The sequence below is a fragment of the Melanotaenia boesemani genome, chromosome 8 (assembly GCF_017639745.1).
Source record: "Melanotaenia boesemani isolate fMelBoe1 chromosome 8, fMelBoe1.pri, whole genome shotgun sequence".
Classification (NCBI taxonomy): domain Eukaryota; kingdom Metazoa; phylum Chordata; class Actinopteri; order Atheriniformes; family Melanotaeniidae; genus Melanotaenia; species Melanotaenia boesemani.
The window spans coordinates 21944575-21961621 of NC_055689.1; positions in this window are offsets into that span (position 1 = coordinate 21944575).

The following is a 17047-nucleotide window of genomic DNA, read 5'->3' on the forward strand; positions in this document are numbered from 1 at the left end:
CCAGTTTACAACCATCCATCCATCCATTCATCCATCCATCCATCCTTCCATCCATCCATCCATCCATCCATCCATCCATCCATCCATCCATCCATCCATTCATCCATCCATCCATCCACCCATCCATCCATTTTCTAATTTCATTACATATCCTTAACCGGTGGACCCAGCTTAAAAAAACAAAACAAAACAACAACAAAAAAAAAAAACCAAAACAGAAACATTATATTTACTTAGTTTACTTAGTTTTACTGTCATTCGATCAATCGGTGTGATTAAACTCTATCCAACATAAAAACAACTGCCTACCAAAATTATGTAATCAACTTTTATGTCTGGATAATAAAATCACTTGTATATGTGTTTATCAGTTTTGTTTACCTTTATTGACATAAGGTTTCTTTAACCGAATTTGGAGATTCTGTTCCTCCCCAGATTCATAAGAATAAGAGGAATAAGAATAAGAATAAGAATAAGAATAAGAATAAGAATAAGAGGAATAAGAATAAGAATAAGAATAAGAATAAGAATAAGAATATAAGATATAGAAAATATAGAAAATAAAGAAGATAACCTTTGTTAGTCTCTCAGTGGTGAAATTGTTTTGTTGCAGCAATTACAGTAGTTTTGCTTTGCTATCTGTCATGTTGAGAACCTGGCTGTCTCGTGTTAATTGTTACATTTAAAAATATCCTTAAAATAAAAATAATAATAAATAAAATCACTATGTATTGGACATGTGGACAAATATTCCTGTTTCACAATCATATCTGGAATATCTGGAACACTGGTAAATTCTTTCAGATGTTTTCCACAGAACTATTTTCTTAGAACAAGTCTGGTTTAAATCTGATGAGAGAGATCCAATGTATTTGCTGCAATTAAATCCCCATAGTCTTTTAACTTCAAACAAGGAGGTCTCCCCCCCCAAAGTATATAAATAATGTCTACACAACTTTTACTAGTGACACCACTGTTGTCAACACGTATTAATTCAGTTAAACTCAACAAACCTAAAGTCTCCAGATTTCGTCTAAAAAGAGGCTAATCTAACAAAATAATTAGTTTCAGGAAGTTTAATAATTCAGTAGGAAAATATTTAGAAAAAGCTATTTTTTTTTTTTTTTTTTTTTTAGTAAATACACTCTAGTTATAGTTAACTAAAACACAATAACAGAACTTGACATTTGATTTGCCAGCAATTCTTTTGAACAGCCCACACAATCAGTCCCTTCAAATACATTTTCCACTTCATAGAGAAGTGCATAATTTGCAACAATGAAGATTCACATCAGTCACAATTCAATAAAAAAACAACATACCTGTTGTACTACCTACTTAACAGTCAGGGACTTCAAAAAATCCAGGAGTTGTCATGGAGTCGGTCCAGAATTTCCACAGTTGCATTAAGACACCTATCATTAAAACACATGACGTTATGAAGCCAGAACATTCTAAAAATTAAAAGACTGATGAACCAACCAGATTTCCCAGATCATCAGGGTCAAATATACTTTCTGTTCCCATAGTTGGAAGTAAACATGAAGTGGCAACGTTCAGCTTTTATTCCTCACATGTGGAATAAACTCCCAATAAACTGCAGATCTGCTGAATCTCAGCTGCTTTAAATCAAGGTTAAAAATGTTTCTGTTTGCCACTTTTTATCAAAGCAGCTGCTAATTCCCTCCACTGTAACTTTTATGTCTTGAATTTTTTTCTTACTCTAGTTGAGCTTTATCTGATTTTGTCTTTTATTTATTTTTTAATACACTGTTCAATGCTTCTTCTGCGCCTCACAGCAATGCTTCTAATGTTTTATGTAAAGCACTGTGAATTGTGTTGCATATGAAATGTGCTATACAAATAAACGTGCCTTACTTTACATGTGATCAGTGTTCATAATTTGATGTTTAAGCATGTTTAGCATGCACATATCAAATAGTACATGCACATAGTATTTAAATTAGTTGACATGAATGTGCTCCAGGCCAGTACATGAATTTGTTGTGAGCATATCTATCTGATCTGTGGGAAACTGGTTGAGGGACTGCTGGGTGTGCAGGGGTGTTACCACTGTGACTCAGCCATCAACAATGTTCGTCTTCAAGGTGAATGAGTCATAATTGCCCATTGTGGGGAGATTCCAATGAATATCTGCTTCTCCAGCAAGCAAACCTCTGGTACAAACACGTGAGCAAAAGCAAAAACACATATTTGAGTTTAAAGTTAATTTGATGTGTGAACATTTGCAGGACATCATGATTCATAGTTTTGTCAGACTTTCTGTCTTTCCCTGCTTGTTATTTATGAAAGACAGCTGCAAAATATTCCTGTGACTGGGTTAATTTGCATTCCTATGCATACGGTCATAGCGATTCATGCAGAACTAAAAGGTTATTACTTGCCATGTTTTCATAAGCACAAATTGGTTATTTAATATTCATCAATATTTCTGTGTTAAATTATCTTTTTAATGCAAAAAGGCATTAGCATGTACCAACATTAATGTTGTGAATAAGAATTGATTTCTCAACTCAAAAACACTTTAGCTTGTGACATTTTTCTCCATTTGTTCTGTCCTAGTGTCATTTCCCTTCCTTCCCCTGGCATGTCTAGTAGTTTGCCAGCTATTTATTTCAACTGCTGGTTGAGCTGCACTATAAACAAAAAAATGCAATTGCAAAGTTAAACAAATCTCAAAGCGCAACTATTTCTAGAACAACTTTAAATATTTTTATGTATACGAGAGCAGTCCTAATTGTTAAAGAGTTCTCATCTGTCCTGAATAAATTTTGCCCTGCGGAAAGAAAACTGAGAGAATTAAGGTTTTCATTTGACCCAGATAGCAAACTTAAAATGATGCCATGTTACTATCAAACAGATAAACATATACACATATTAGTTTGATATCCAAAATGCACACTGAAAACTATTTGTATCCCTCTGCAATGAAGTCTTGATTTAGAGCAGGATGTGTGTTTCAACACGCCGGCCTGCTGTTGCTGCTGCAGCTAAATGAGCCACTTGTTGAGTGTATCACAATGCTGCTCTGAGTAACGCAGGAAGAGAACAAAGAGCAGCATGGAGCAGACCTGGTTTTCTAGGGGCGTCATTTGGCGAGAGGTCACAAAGGAGGTTAGTGTGATCGATGAGCTGATGGTTTCTCTGTGTCTCTAATGGGCAGAAAGAAGAATGAGACTGAGGAGAAGAAGAAGAGGTGCAGCATGGGAAGTTTATGGACCATAACATGTTTTGTCAAATCACTTAAAATCAAAACAATATTCAAATAGTTCTTAAAGTTTTACTTTGTGCTTAAATTTTGACAACTTTGCAAGTGTTGTGGATTATTTTACGTTTTTAAAATCACACTATGTGAGGCCAGGAGAGGGATGGGCTTTCTAGCTTTTCCCGTGATCCAACCCCGGATAAGCGGCAAGAAAATGGATGGATGGAAAATCACAATATTTGTCTGCTGGCCAGCCGTTGTTTGTATAAAAGCTCTTGTAATAGCGTCGTTGGTTTGCATGTAATAGATGCACCGAAGTTTTAAGTTATTTGTCCTTGGAATTAACTTGAAACTTTCAAGGACAATTAACTCCTTGCTTTGCTTCATTTACTTATTTATTTATAGCCACATTAAATGAATGTAGTGAGCTTGAAATGTCTAGTTTATGACATGGGGAATTAGTAATTAGCAACAAATGCTTAAGCCATTAGATTGTTTTGTTGTTGCTTGAAGCGGACATGAGCTTGCATGTAGCTAGTTGAATTAGCTACAGCGACCTGTGTTTGGAACAACAAGTGAAAATGTGCCAATATATCACACAATTAGAGTTTGGTTAAGTCAGCTTACTGTCCTTTCCTTAATTTTTTTGATGGGCCCCACTGAACAATAACGGTCGAGTGTTTATAGAGCAACTAGCCGTTAACGCTTTCTCACACACACTGAGCAGCATACTGTTGAAATCTGTTGCCCACAGAGCTGTTGTGTAAACTCCTTTTATGAAGTATACAGAATGAATCCCCCCCCCCCCCCCTTCACTCAGAGACAGCTTAAATCAATTAAAATGATTTGTGCCTGGTCTTCAAAGTATTTTTATTTGATGTTTTGTTTTATTGATCCATGATATAATAAACCCTAGTTTAACAACAAACAGTCAGACCTAAAGATACCGTACTGTGTCTTTAATTTTCTCTGTATGGAAAGTCTTCAAATGAGCACAGCTATCCCAGGCCACTTTAAAAGGAAATGATTCCTCAGTGACTGTAAACTCCAAGGTTTCAACGGAAATGTATTTTTTACTGAAAACAATGAACAGTCTGTTGGTTCAACATCTTAAAACTTTAACATGTATAAGGAAAACAGATTGGAAAAATATGAAAAAATAATAATATATATGTATATATATATATATACATATATATATGTATATATATATATATATATACATATATATATGTATGTATATACACACACATATAAACTCCATCTTCAGACAGACAGGTGCAACCAACGGAGAGTGGAGGAGGAGAAAAAGGCCAAAAAAATCCTCTGCAGAGAGGAAGACAGACACAGAAGGTCTTACAGACATGGCAGAGGGGCTGCAGTTGTATCTTTGAAGACCACAAGCATGAAACCTTGTCAAAAAGAAAAATACAAATCTTTGCATTTTTTATTTATTCTTTAATCTTTTTTATTTCAGGTACATAAAAGTTTTAATTAAGCTGAACTTCGCAGTTTCCATCCTTTTATCACAAGAAGAGGAGAGACATAGAGGGAAAAGATGGAGAGACAGATACAGAGAGGCAGCCCAGGAAAGCTGAGGAGCAGAAGTACACCAGGAGACAGTAGGACAGGACAGAGGCAGGGGCTTCAACACGCTGTCACTCTGTGCCCAGAGGTTTCTGCATTTTTAATCCAGCCCTGCCTTTGTTGGCTGAAACTCTCTTTAGTTGCAGGTGAGAGGATTGAACACTTAATTTGCACATGTAATAAACATAAAATATAAAACCAACAATGATGGGTGAACTCAAAGGTGTGTAGTATTACACCTCTATTACACACCTATTCATCTTGCAGTAATGTGCACAAACACAGACACACTGCTCTGAATGTAGCTTAGACAGGCCTGTTTGTACCAGACAGAGAGGCTGCATTTAAAATGTCTCTTGGCACCATCACTAATAATACCTGCTCTGCTTCAGGTAACTTAGCATTAAAAAAAAAACAAAAAAAAAAAAAAACCTTTCCCTCACAAGCACACACACACACACACACACATACACATTTACACATTTAAATTAAACATGCAGACAATGACACATTCTCAGTGCTGTATAACAGTTTGATTACAGTAAGGAGTGTAAGTAGAGGTTACCTGAATATTTTAAAGAAACCTGGGAGGGCTCTCTTGATCATAATGTCTTTATATCTTTTAAACTGACAGGGTTATTTACCCTCATTGTTACATGAGTGTAATTTATGTCTCAAGCTTTTGATCTGCGTGCACAAGGAAGCATGCATATGGATCTACTGAAAACATGAAAGTACAAAGTCAATGCAAATAGGACGTTCCTTACCATGCCTTTGCCAAACATAAGATGAGTGCTACATTTCTGTGTTAGCGCTGAAGCATAAAAAAAAAAAAAAAAAAAATCATCCACGGGCCGGAGTACAAAGATGTGAAGTCAAACCATTTAGTCACATAAGAAATAGACTGAACTGTCTGTCTTTATTATTAATTAGTCCTTCTTAACAATACACTACTTGAAAATACCTGGAATTACAGCCAGTAGAGATGTCTCAATAAAAAAAAAACATGGCTTAATAGTGTATAGTGGTGTGGAAAATTACATTCATGATAAAATAAAATAAAATAAAACAAAACATACATTTTCTCATTTCTTTTCTAATTTCTTAACAGGAGCAAAGTTTTATTGATGTTATATTTATTTAATATTTAGTAATATTATATTTTCTCATTTAATTGAAATGTCATGCAATATTCTGATCCTACACAATGCAAAATGAGCAGGGATTTCAAACTCTGGTCCTCAAGGGCAACTGTGTTTCGGAGCAGGGAAACACCTAAAACCTGCGGGATGGTGACCTTCGAGGATCACAGTTTTAAAACCCCTGCACTAAATGATGCAACTATTCACACGGTACAGTTAGCAGGTGTTGTGTGGTAGCCCAGCACTGTTATTATTAGACAAAACATAAGTACTGATGTTAAAAATGATCTTATGGTGTTGTTTGTCATTGTATTATTATAAACAGTACAGTTATACTGTACCGTACTGCTCTGTAGTACTGCACTGTATAGTATTGTACTATACTGTACTCATTAGCTTGGTGTGTGGAATGACTCACATGTCTCACATTGTAGTAAGCTGATAAATACCAGTATACTAGTTTATTATAATTGCCCCTATAACTTATTAACATCACCACAAAATGAAAAGTAATAAAAACATTTCAGTGGCAAAAAAGGATGTTTTACATCTGTTACCGAGGACAAGGTTTGTAACTACAGCAGGAAAAAGAAATATCTGAGAGGTGACTGAATCAAAACAAGCATACATAGAATTAAAGTGCACATTTTGCTGATTTGGATCATTATTGAAAATACGTGGAAAATTTTAAATACACAATTAAAAAAATATCCAATCCAACTTTATTTATAAAGCAATTTAAAATAACTACAGTGGACGAAAATGATGTACAGAAGAATAAAAGCAAAGTAAAAAAAATATATAATTAAAGCATTAAGAAAAAAAAAAGGTTAAAATATAAAACAAAATCTAAAAATTTCAAGAGTGTCAAAAAGCCAGAGAGAACAGGTGGGTTTTAAGAAAAAATTTAAAAACAGGTGAGGAGGAGGCCCATCTGATTTGCAGGTTGTTCCACAATCTGGGACCAGCAACAGCAAAGGCCCAATGTCCTCAGAAATATACAAAATATAAAATAAAATAAAATAAAATAAAAGGCAAAAATTTACTGGTTAGTTTAAAGCAATATGTTAAAACTGAGAATTTTCTAAATATTTAATGTGCACGCTCAATTTGATTTGTGAAAAAAAAATCTAAAAAGAATTTGGAACAAAATGTATGATATATGGTGAAATTATTAGTTAATTAGTTAGTTTAACTGTCAATAGATAAGTAACAAAACTCAGTGTAATACAAGATCAAAAGCCTAAGATGTGCCCAATAAATATCCCACTTTTGTAATTTGTTTATGAAAATTAAGAGTAATGGGACTGCTGTTATACAGAGACAACTGTTATCCCGTTTTAGAGAAAATGTCAGTTGTGTTACTGTTTATATTAAAAAATAGCTCAAATACAGCCTGACAATGTCTGTTTTAGCAAAGGCTTTGCTGACTTCAGCAAGACCCTGTTCTATGTGTAATAACTGAACAACATGGCTCCTTGATAAACAGCCTGCAGTCTTGATCTGTCGCCCTTTTAAAGCTCCTTGTATAAATTTGGCGTGAAAAATGACAAGTGAAGCCTGAACTGGTGGATATTCAAGATCCTTTAACAAACAAGTATGGTAAAATATTTTACTCTCTAAAGGACAGAAACTCTCTTTATTTCCTTTCCTGAACACTGTTATTGAAAGAAGTGGTGCTGCACCACAGACAGGAGATAATTCACCTGTCAAAGTTGTGTGTTTGTGTGCGTGGCAGTTCTGTCACCTTCATGGACACCGCTTTACATGTTGCTAACACAAACACTGCTGACACAATGGCTACATTTTCAAGAGGAAAAAGGAAAATATTATCATTGCAATGATGAGTCAGTATGATGCCCAACAAAATGTTCTGCAAACAAAGTGCACACACCATCCAGCTACTTTGATGCTGGTACGGCCATCAATTATCACACGATGACAGAGGATTATGATAAGTAATGATAACCCTCAAGCTTGATGGGAATGTTAAACTCAAAATAATGGAAACAAATTCAACGGAAAAAGAAATGCTGCTGTGAAGGCACAATAATTGTCATTTTATCATTCGCAATGAACACAGAACTCTTGAATATAATCTAATCTTCATGGATAGCTACAATGAGGAGTAAAAAAGAGAATATGCTATTTGGTTGTACTGACCCTCTCAGCCTTTTTAAAAATGTCATTTTACTGCTGCAAATAACAATTTCTAAATATTTATTTAACAATGTAATGTAAGGTAAATTTGTGTACTTCATGGGTACTACTGTGGTGGAAAACTCCTGCACCAGTTAACTGTTCTGCTAAACAGCACTAATATTTCAGTTTATGTGCATGATATGGAAACTTAGTATCTGTGCGCAATTAGTAATTATCAGGTGTCACACAGTCTTAAAATAACACTGCAGGAAAAATGCAGCTGTAAAGCTCACTTCACCATTTAATTACTTGAACTCAGTCTACCATTAAATTGCCTATACAGGAGAGAGTCAATGGTCTGTATAGTTTCTGTAATCAAACTGACATTAACCCTTTACATGCAGATGTGTGCCACTCGATGTGGCCCCACCCTGTTAAGTTCGTCTGTACTGCCAAAAAAGGGGATGTAAAATCATTTGAAGTTCAAATAAACTTGGAAAATGAATTCACCTCTCTCACAGAGTTTATACATCATAGATACAAACACATATGAAAACATACACATTCTACAGTGTGTTTATGTGATCATAGCTCCATTTATTTTTAGACCACAGGCAGGATATTGGGTTTCATTAAATGTCCCAGGCCCCTTTCTCTTACTCATTTCCCTCCTCCCACAAACCCTGTACCGCTCTCTTTCTCCCTTGCACACACATAAATTCAGTCCCGTGGGCAAGGTGGCGGTGGTGGTGCTGGTGTGGTTTCCTGCTTATGTTGTGACGTGAGACAGTTCTCCTTGCTGGTAAAAAGGCCTCTTTGTGTATGACCGCCTGCCTTTCCCCTCTTTCCGACACTGACAATTATTTTCCCCTGTAACCCTCAGCTGACAGTTTAGTGTGTTGAGCTACTGTCGTCATTCCTCATCTTGCAAAGAAAGAATGAAAGAACGCAACAACAGAAGGTTTAGATTTCAGCAGCTGCACCTTTCATGACTTTAAATGTGAGGACAGCTCAAGGAGGCTCACTACTTTAAAAATCTTATTAGAAATTTTGAGCCAAGGCTGTTTTACATTATGTGTTTCTTTTAAGTAATGCCACCTAGAGTCATATATCTTTCATTTTTGTTAGATATTTTATATTTATGACAGGAGGTTCTAACCCCACTTGGCAAAAAAAACCTCCTGCTTGTAGCATACAAATTTGAATCAGCCAGTTCACACAATATGTCAGAATCGTCTAAAATGAAAAATTTTTCAGCTGCATCCACTTGCTCTATTACACATCAGGGAGCCTCTCCCATAAGCCCCACAGATCATCTGATGAGGTATTGGGGGCCAAAGCAGTAGCAGTGGTGTCAACCACTTCACTGGTGTTTCTGTTGCAGTTTGAGCGATGGTTATTTCTCTGTCTTCACAAAACAAATTTGATACGTATGAGTTGCTTTTTTTTTTTATGCACAATTGCCAAGAAAAACTACCACAGCTCATCAGCCCTCTGCCAGACATCCTACTTTTTCCCTGAGTGACTTTGACACTCTGTCTCCCCCTTCAGGAGCTCTTGTTGCCCTTCAGGATATTACGCCGTTGATATTCTTCTCATAGTTTTTGTCTGGTGTGTTTTAACTTTTTATTTTTCTTTCAGTTTAATTCAAATAAACTGAAACAAAAAAATGGGCCAGTGGTAAATAATAAAACATACCCGTATGCCATCAAATTGTGGGCTTTTAAATAAACTCTGCCATTGCACTGCTGTGCTGATCACAGTTGGAGGAAAAAGAGATCAGCAACCCGTTGAACAAACGCATCTTTCCAGAATCCTGCTGTTAGAAATATTTCAGCTCAGCTAATGATCAACTAAATGCAGCAAATTTATTTGAGTGATTATTATTGATTTTAACTCTTCCCCTTAACAACATCAGAGAAGTATTTTCACACAGATCCCTTTTCCAGAAAATTATGCAAAAATAAATCTAATCTACATATGTTGCAAAAAGGTCTGTAGATGTATATATATATATATATATATATATATATATATAGATAGATAGATATATATATATATGTATATATATATATATATATATATATATATAATGAACAGTCAGTGTGTATATATGTACATAAAATGCATGTTGTGACTTGAGTTTGGTTTGACTTGCAGAGCCTAAGCATAAAACCATTTTCAAAAGATCCATTTATTTGTTATAGCAACTGTACAGAAACACAAGAACAAAAGCACAGAAAGTGCAGTCATGAAGTCTTAGCCAAACAGGGAAAGCATTTCTGAACAATCCATGAGATTAAAATCGTTTCTTGCACTTCTTTCATGCTCTTCTTAGTAATTGAACTGACTGGGGAAAATACTTGTCACAAAAAAGTTTTTTTTCTAAGAGCCAAATCAATCTTTCATCTTTCATCCCTTTGAGCTCTTTATGCCACCTATTCAAGGTAGTTTAAATCAGACAGAGTGAGAGTCTGAAATATGATTGATTGCTCATGTCTCCCACATTGAGTGATTACTTGTGCTCACAAGTGAAACATCAGACTCATTTCTGCATCAGTACAACTCCACTTACCGATATGCAGTGGTGATAGAAATGTAATGGTTAAATTAATTCTTCCACAATTTTACACCTCCAATTTACTGTTGTCACGATACTTTAAATGGAATGGTAAATAGCTTACCTACAGAGCCTCTTTTCACATCATTTTCCAGCAGTGTTGTTACATTTTTAATTTAAAGATTAATTTCCTGTGGGAGCTACTTGTTCAGCATAGTGACATTATTAATCAAGTGGAGCAGCTTGCGTTATATCAACTCAATCCCATGGCAAAGTGTAAATTAGGTAAGAAAGAGGTAAGAATAGTATGTTTTCCTTTCTGTGTTAACTGTTTATGAAGCTATTTTAATTTGACAGGACACCAGTGTGCCCATATTTCAATACATGCTCCAAACATTTATTTTAATATCTTGTTCAACTGTTCAGAAATGCTTAGAAAGAGGAAGGTGGGGGATGGTGGGAGGTAGCCCTTAATGCAAGAGATTCCTAGTTGAAGACTTACATGTTTTCTCATCAAGGCTTTTTCTTACTTCCATCCTGTTAGCAATTATTTTCTTCTTCTTGGTTTCATAATAACATATATCTACAGGCATATGGCTTAACTTTTACAGTGTTAGGTCGGGATTAACATCATGTCAGTGCTAGAAAAATACCTTTAGTGATATTAATTGGATGAAATGAATTTTAAATATAGCTTGGCTTCTGCATTAATTTCCCCATTAATGTGAACATTAATCAAATGAGATGCTGCACTGACTGAGCTGTTGGTCTATTTATCCATGAATTCCAAAAGATGCACAAAAATCCCAATCAACACATTTTTATTGTCAGCTTCAGTCAAGCTCTGTTTTTTTAGTAAAAAAAATGCTTCTGCATAAAATGTATGCATTTGGAGACAATGCATGAAAATCCACCAAATAAGATGCTGTAGAATCAAGCCTCCCACAATAACAAATCCCATTGTTTCCTGCAGCCTTTATTAATTTTTTCTTTTACTCTGCATGTGTTTTTCATCAATATTATCAACTGGCTGCTGAATAGACACACTGCAGTTACTGAAATAAAATGAAAAAATAAATAAATAAACACCATGTAGCACAAGTGTAAGCCTATCCCAGCTGCTATCAGGCAAGAGGCAGGGTTCACCCTACATAATTTGCCTCTCTATCAAAGAGCCAACATAAAGATATGTGAGACAAACAACCATGAACATGTGCGCATTCTTCTAAGGTAAGTTTAGAATCACCAATTAACCTAACATGCATGCTTTCTGATGTGTGCAGACAACTGAAGCTCTAACTGGGAGAAAATAGAAACTCCACACCACAGAACTGTGCAGCTTCTTCACTGGCAAATCTTCTGGAATAGTGAGTCTCATTATTGCTGCATCTAAGTATTAACAATGGAGATTTTACTTTGTCAGAGTTCACCATTAAAGCTGCTATTTCCCAAGAAAGCGATGTGGAATAAATGGAAAATTACCATGACGTCATGTTCCTGCCGAGTTCTTCTGGATGTAATGATATACATGCTAAATGTTTGGATAGAACAGACACATAAATCCTAATTCCACTTCCTCTTAGATGAAAAGACCTGCAAATTATCTATCGATTTTCTATACCTGCTTTTTCCTATTTGGGGTCACTCACATTCACTTTTAGAATCAATGCAGACTCATCAGTTAGCATGCTTTTTTTTTTTTTTTTTTTTTTTTGTTTTTTGGAAAGTAAGAGGAAGTCTTTGTGCACACAAAGTCCATATAAAAAAGGCTCCAGCCAAGACTGAACTGCGATGCGGCTAACCACAACACCACAAGCAGCCTGTTGCATGTTTTTCTTTTCATTGACGATAACAGCTAAAGAACTGAAATCTCCATTTTCAGAGCTAACTCACCAATAACATTTATATTTAGTTTTGTGGGAGAATGCACCATCACATCATCAGAAACAACATAACATAATGCTGATAATGCTCTACAGACTTTTGAGGAAATTTTCACATCTGTGGTGTAAACATGCTCCAGCAAAGAAGTTTGTGCTCAAAAACACAACTGGACACCATGGTTAGACTGTGAGATTAAAGAATATGTGAAACAGAGATCAGGCAAGTATGACTGGTAATCAGCCTGACTGGAAAGTGTATTGTTAACTTAGAATGTTTTTTATAAAACAAAATAAAGATAAAAAGAAAATATACTATGAAACTAAAATAAATACTAATAAAAATTATCTACAGTGTGTGCAGAATTATTAGGCAAGTTGTATTTTTGAGGATTAATTTTATTATAGAACAACAACTATGTTCGCAATGAACACAAAAGACTCATAAATATCAAAGCTGAATATTTTTGGAAGTTGTACTGGGGCTGTTTTAGTTTTAGTATCTTAGGAGGATATCTGTGTGTGCAGGTGACTATTACTGTGCATAATTATTAGGCAACTTAACAAAAACCAAATATATACCCATTTCACTTATTTATTTTCACCAGGGAAACCAATATAACAACTCAAAATTTACAAATATACATTTCTGGCATTCAAAAACAAAACAAAAACAAATCAGTGACCAATAAAACCACCTTTCTTTGCGAGGACACTCAAAAGCCTGCCATCCATAGATTCTGTCAGTGTCTTGATCTGTTCACGGTCAACATTGCGTGCAGCAGCAACCACAGCCTCCCAGACACTGTTCAGAGAGGTGTACTGTTTTCCCTCCCTGTAGAACTCACATTTGATGAGGGACCACAGGTTCTCTATGGGGTTAAGATCAGGTGAACAAGGAGGCCATGTCATTATTTTTTCTTCTTTTAGACCTTTTCTGGCCAGCCACACAGTGGAGTACTTGGATGCGTGTGATGGAGCATTGTCCTGCATGAAAATCATGTTTTTCTTGAACGATGCTGACTTCTTCCTGTACCACTGCTTGAAGGTGTCTTCCAGAAACTGGCAGTAGGACTGGGAGTTGAGCTTGACTCCATCCTCAACCCGAAAAGGTCCCACAAGCTCATCTTTGATGATACTAGCCCATACCATTATCCCACCTCCACCTTGCTGGCGTCTGAGTCGGAGTGGCGCTCTCTGCCCTGTACTGATCCAGCCACGGGCCCATCCATCTGGCCCATCAAGACTCAGTCTCATTTCATCAGTCCATAAAACCTTAGAAAAATCAGTCTTATGATATTTCTTGGCCCAGTCTTGACGTTTTATCTTGTGTGTCTTGTTCAGTGGTGGTCGTTTTTCAGCCTTCCTTACCTTGGCCATATCCCTGAGTATTGCACACCTTGTGCTTCTTGGCACTCCAGTGATGTTGCAGATCTGAAATATGGCAAAGCTGGTGGCCAATGGCATCTTGGCAGCTTCACGCTTGATTTTCCTCAGTTCATGGGCAGTTATTTTGCGCCTTGTTTTTTCAACGCGCTTCTTGCGACCCTGTTGACTATTTTGAATGAAACGCTTGATTGTTTGATGATCACGCCTGAAAAGATTGGCAATTTTAAGAGTGCTGCATCCCTCTGCAAGACATCTCACTATTTTTGACTTTTCAGAGTCCGTCAAATCTCTCTTCTGACCCATTTTGCCAAAGGAATGGAAGTTGCCTAATAATTATGCACACCTGATATAGGGTGTTGATGTCATTAGACCACACCCCTTCTCATTACAGAGATGCATATCACCAGATATGCTTATTTGGTAGTAGGCTTTCAAGCCTGTACGGGTTGGAGTAGAACAACATGCATAAAGAGGATGATGTGATCAAAATACTCATTTGCCTAATAATTCTGCACACACTGTATATTTGGTTTTTGTTAAGTTGCCTAATAATTATGCACAGTAATAGTCACCTGCACACACAGATATCCTCCTAAGATACTAAAACAAAAAAAAAAGCTCCAACTTCCAAAAATATTCAGCTTTGATATTTATGAGTCTTTTGTGTTCATTGCGAACATAGTTGTTGTTCTATAATAAAATTAATCCTCAAAAATACAACTTGCCTAATAATTCTGCACACCCTGTATTCTATTTGTAAAACAGGAAGCAACTCAATACTCTCCAAGTTTTTGCTGTTAACCAGCTGGAGTTAGTGGCTACTGCTTAATTTAAGCATTATTAAAAAAAAACTCCCTGTGTATCCATTTAGATCATGGACTCATAACGTTAAAATCAGCTACAGCTGCAGTCAGAGTGACTGGTGGGAATGAAAACGTGAATCAATGATAAATAGACTGGATTTGGCTGCAGGGACTTCAAATGGGAAACTTCACTGAGCTGTGTTCCAGACATCGCTGAACACAGCTCAAAGAATCACCAATATGACAATAATAAAATGAATAAATTCATAATTTTTTAAGGGGGCTTAAGAACATTTTTTGTTGGCTTCAGACCCCCTAAAACTGGCCTAACACTCACCTAATACCATGGCTGGTAAAATCAGTTAATCAGTGATTATGATAAAAACTAAATATGATGTACATCATATAAACAGAGAAACACTGTAAAACTCTATTAGATCATTCTAATTTGTCAATATGTTTTATAGACTAATCAAAATACAAAGATGGTCGCCTGAGCAATTTAGTTGTCCTCAGTATTCCAAAACCTCTAGATTAAATGTTGTAAGATGTTTTGCTGCTCAACACCATAACTGTCATCTTTATTGCTCCTAAGAGAGATGGGTGTTATTTCCTGTACATTTAAGTTCTTTTTGTTTTGAGAAATCTTTATTAAATGTCCGTCTAAAAATAGTCTTTGTTTTCCTAAAAGGATAATGAAAAAGCATGTGAATCCTGTCTTGACTTATTTGCATATAGGGGATTTTCCGATATTGCAATGAGGATGATCAAAAGCTACGTTTACATAAATAAATATTTCTTTTATCTGACTGAAATCAGTCTGATCAGAGAGTCCAGCTGACTTGTTTACATGGACGCTGAAGGAGTGATTTGAAAGCAGGGATGCCTCTCCAGTACCTGGTTTGATTTATAAACTCAGCAATCCAACCCAGTTTTCCAGGCTTCCAATCCAATGCACTTATACATCTAAAAAGAAAAAAAAAATAAGACTACATATAAATCCTGTCTAATCCTTAAGCTTAGTAACATTAACCCCTTCTTAAGAACACTGCTTGTGATCTATTGCTAATTATGCCAGCTAAAAGAACTACAGTCCCACATCAAGGCCTGTACATCTAATGAGAATTACATTGGCAATTTTTCTATGGATCCTAATTGGAGTTCTGATTTTGAATGTCACTTTGAGGCATGAATGGAGAAGGACTCCATCTAGACAGTGCTAGACAGAGCTGACAGAGGCTCTTTGGGTTTATTATAATAGGCTGTTTTTCTATAGCCAGACAGCAGCTGTCTGAACAAGCTTGCTTTCAAATGGTATTCTCACAACAGGGCACAGACCATACGGGTTGCCTCCTTTATTTAAGCCTGTCTGACAAGATCATAAAAGGGTGTTTCTTACAGATAATGTAACAACTGATTCCAATAAACAACACCTGAATGGCCTGAATGATGCATGTCTGTGTCAGAAGGAAGTGTTGAGAAAGATGTGAATGTTTGTGTGTGGGACATAAAAGAATGATAAACACTGTCCATGCTTCACCGGTTGTAACCCCTGCTCAAGCTTCGGTTTCCACTCATCACATTTGACAGCAGAAACTCTTGTTCATCTGGATGCTGGCTTTTGTTGGATTCTCAACTATCAGTCACCCTGCACTCAAGGGTCCACAGCTGGTGAAATTGAGGGTGAAAAGTCCTATTTACTGTGTATTTGTTATGGCCTTCCAGCATTGAGGATAAATATTGGTCAGACAGAAATGCATCCAACTGGTGAGCTGCTATATTTGTGTGCATCAGTTGTATTGTTAGTGTTAGACATCTGATAAGTTAAAGAAAAAATATTAATTTTGTGTAATTATACTGGACAGTATACTGAGGTGAGGCAGCCATGTTTATTTGTTTGATTACTATTTACATGTTGGAAATTCTTTCATTTGAATAACAATATAACAATAACTGTTTATTATATCTGACATGTAACATGAATGATCTATGCACACAAAGCTACAGCCAAGTGTCAAATGCAAAAGAAAACTGTGAGCTTTGCTTTCACAATGCATCATAATACAGAAGCAAATTCCAGAGAAGTTGGGAAATTTTCTGAATAGCAACAGAAAGTTGAATCTGTACTTTGCTAATACATTTAAACCTTTATTTAACAAACACAAAAACACAGGTAATCATTTTCAGTGTATCCTCTGACCTTTTCCTTTGCATTTTAAAAGTTAAACCAAATTTGGATTTAGATGCAATTCACATTTGACATTGCAGACAGTTCTCTTTTTATCAGGCCCAGGATTTACTCACTTCTGGTCATTAGA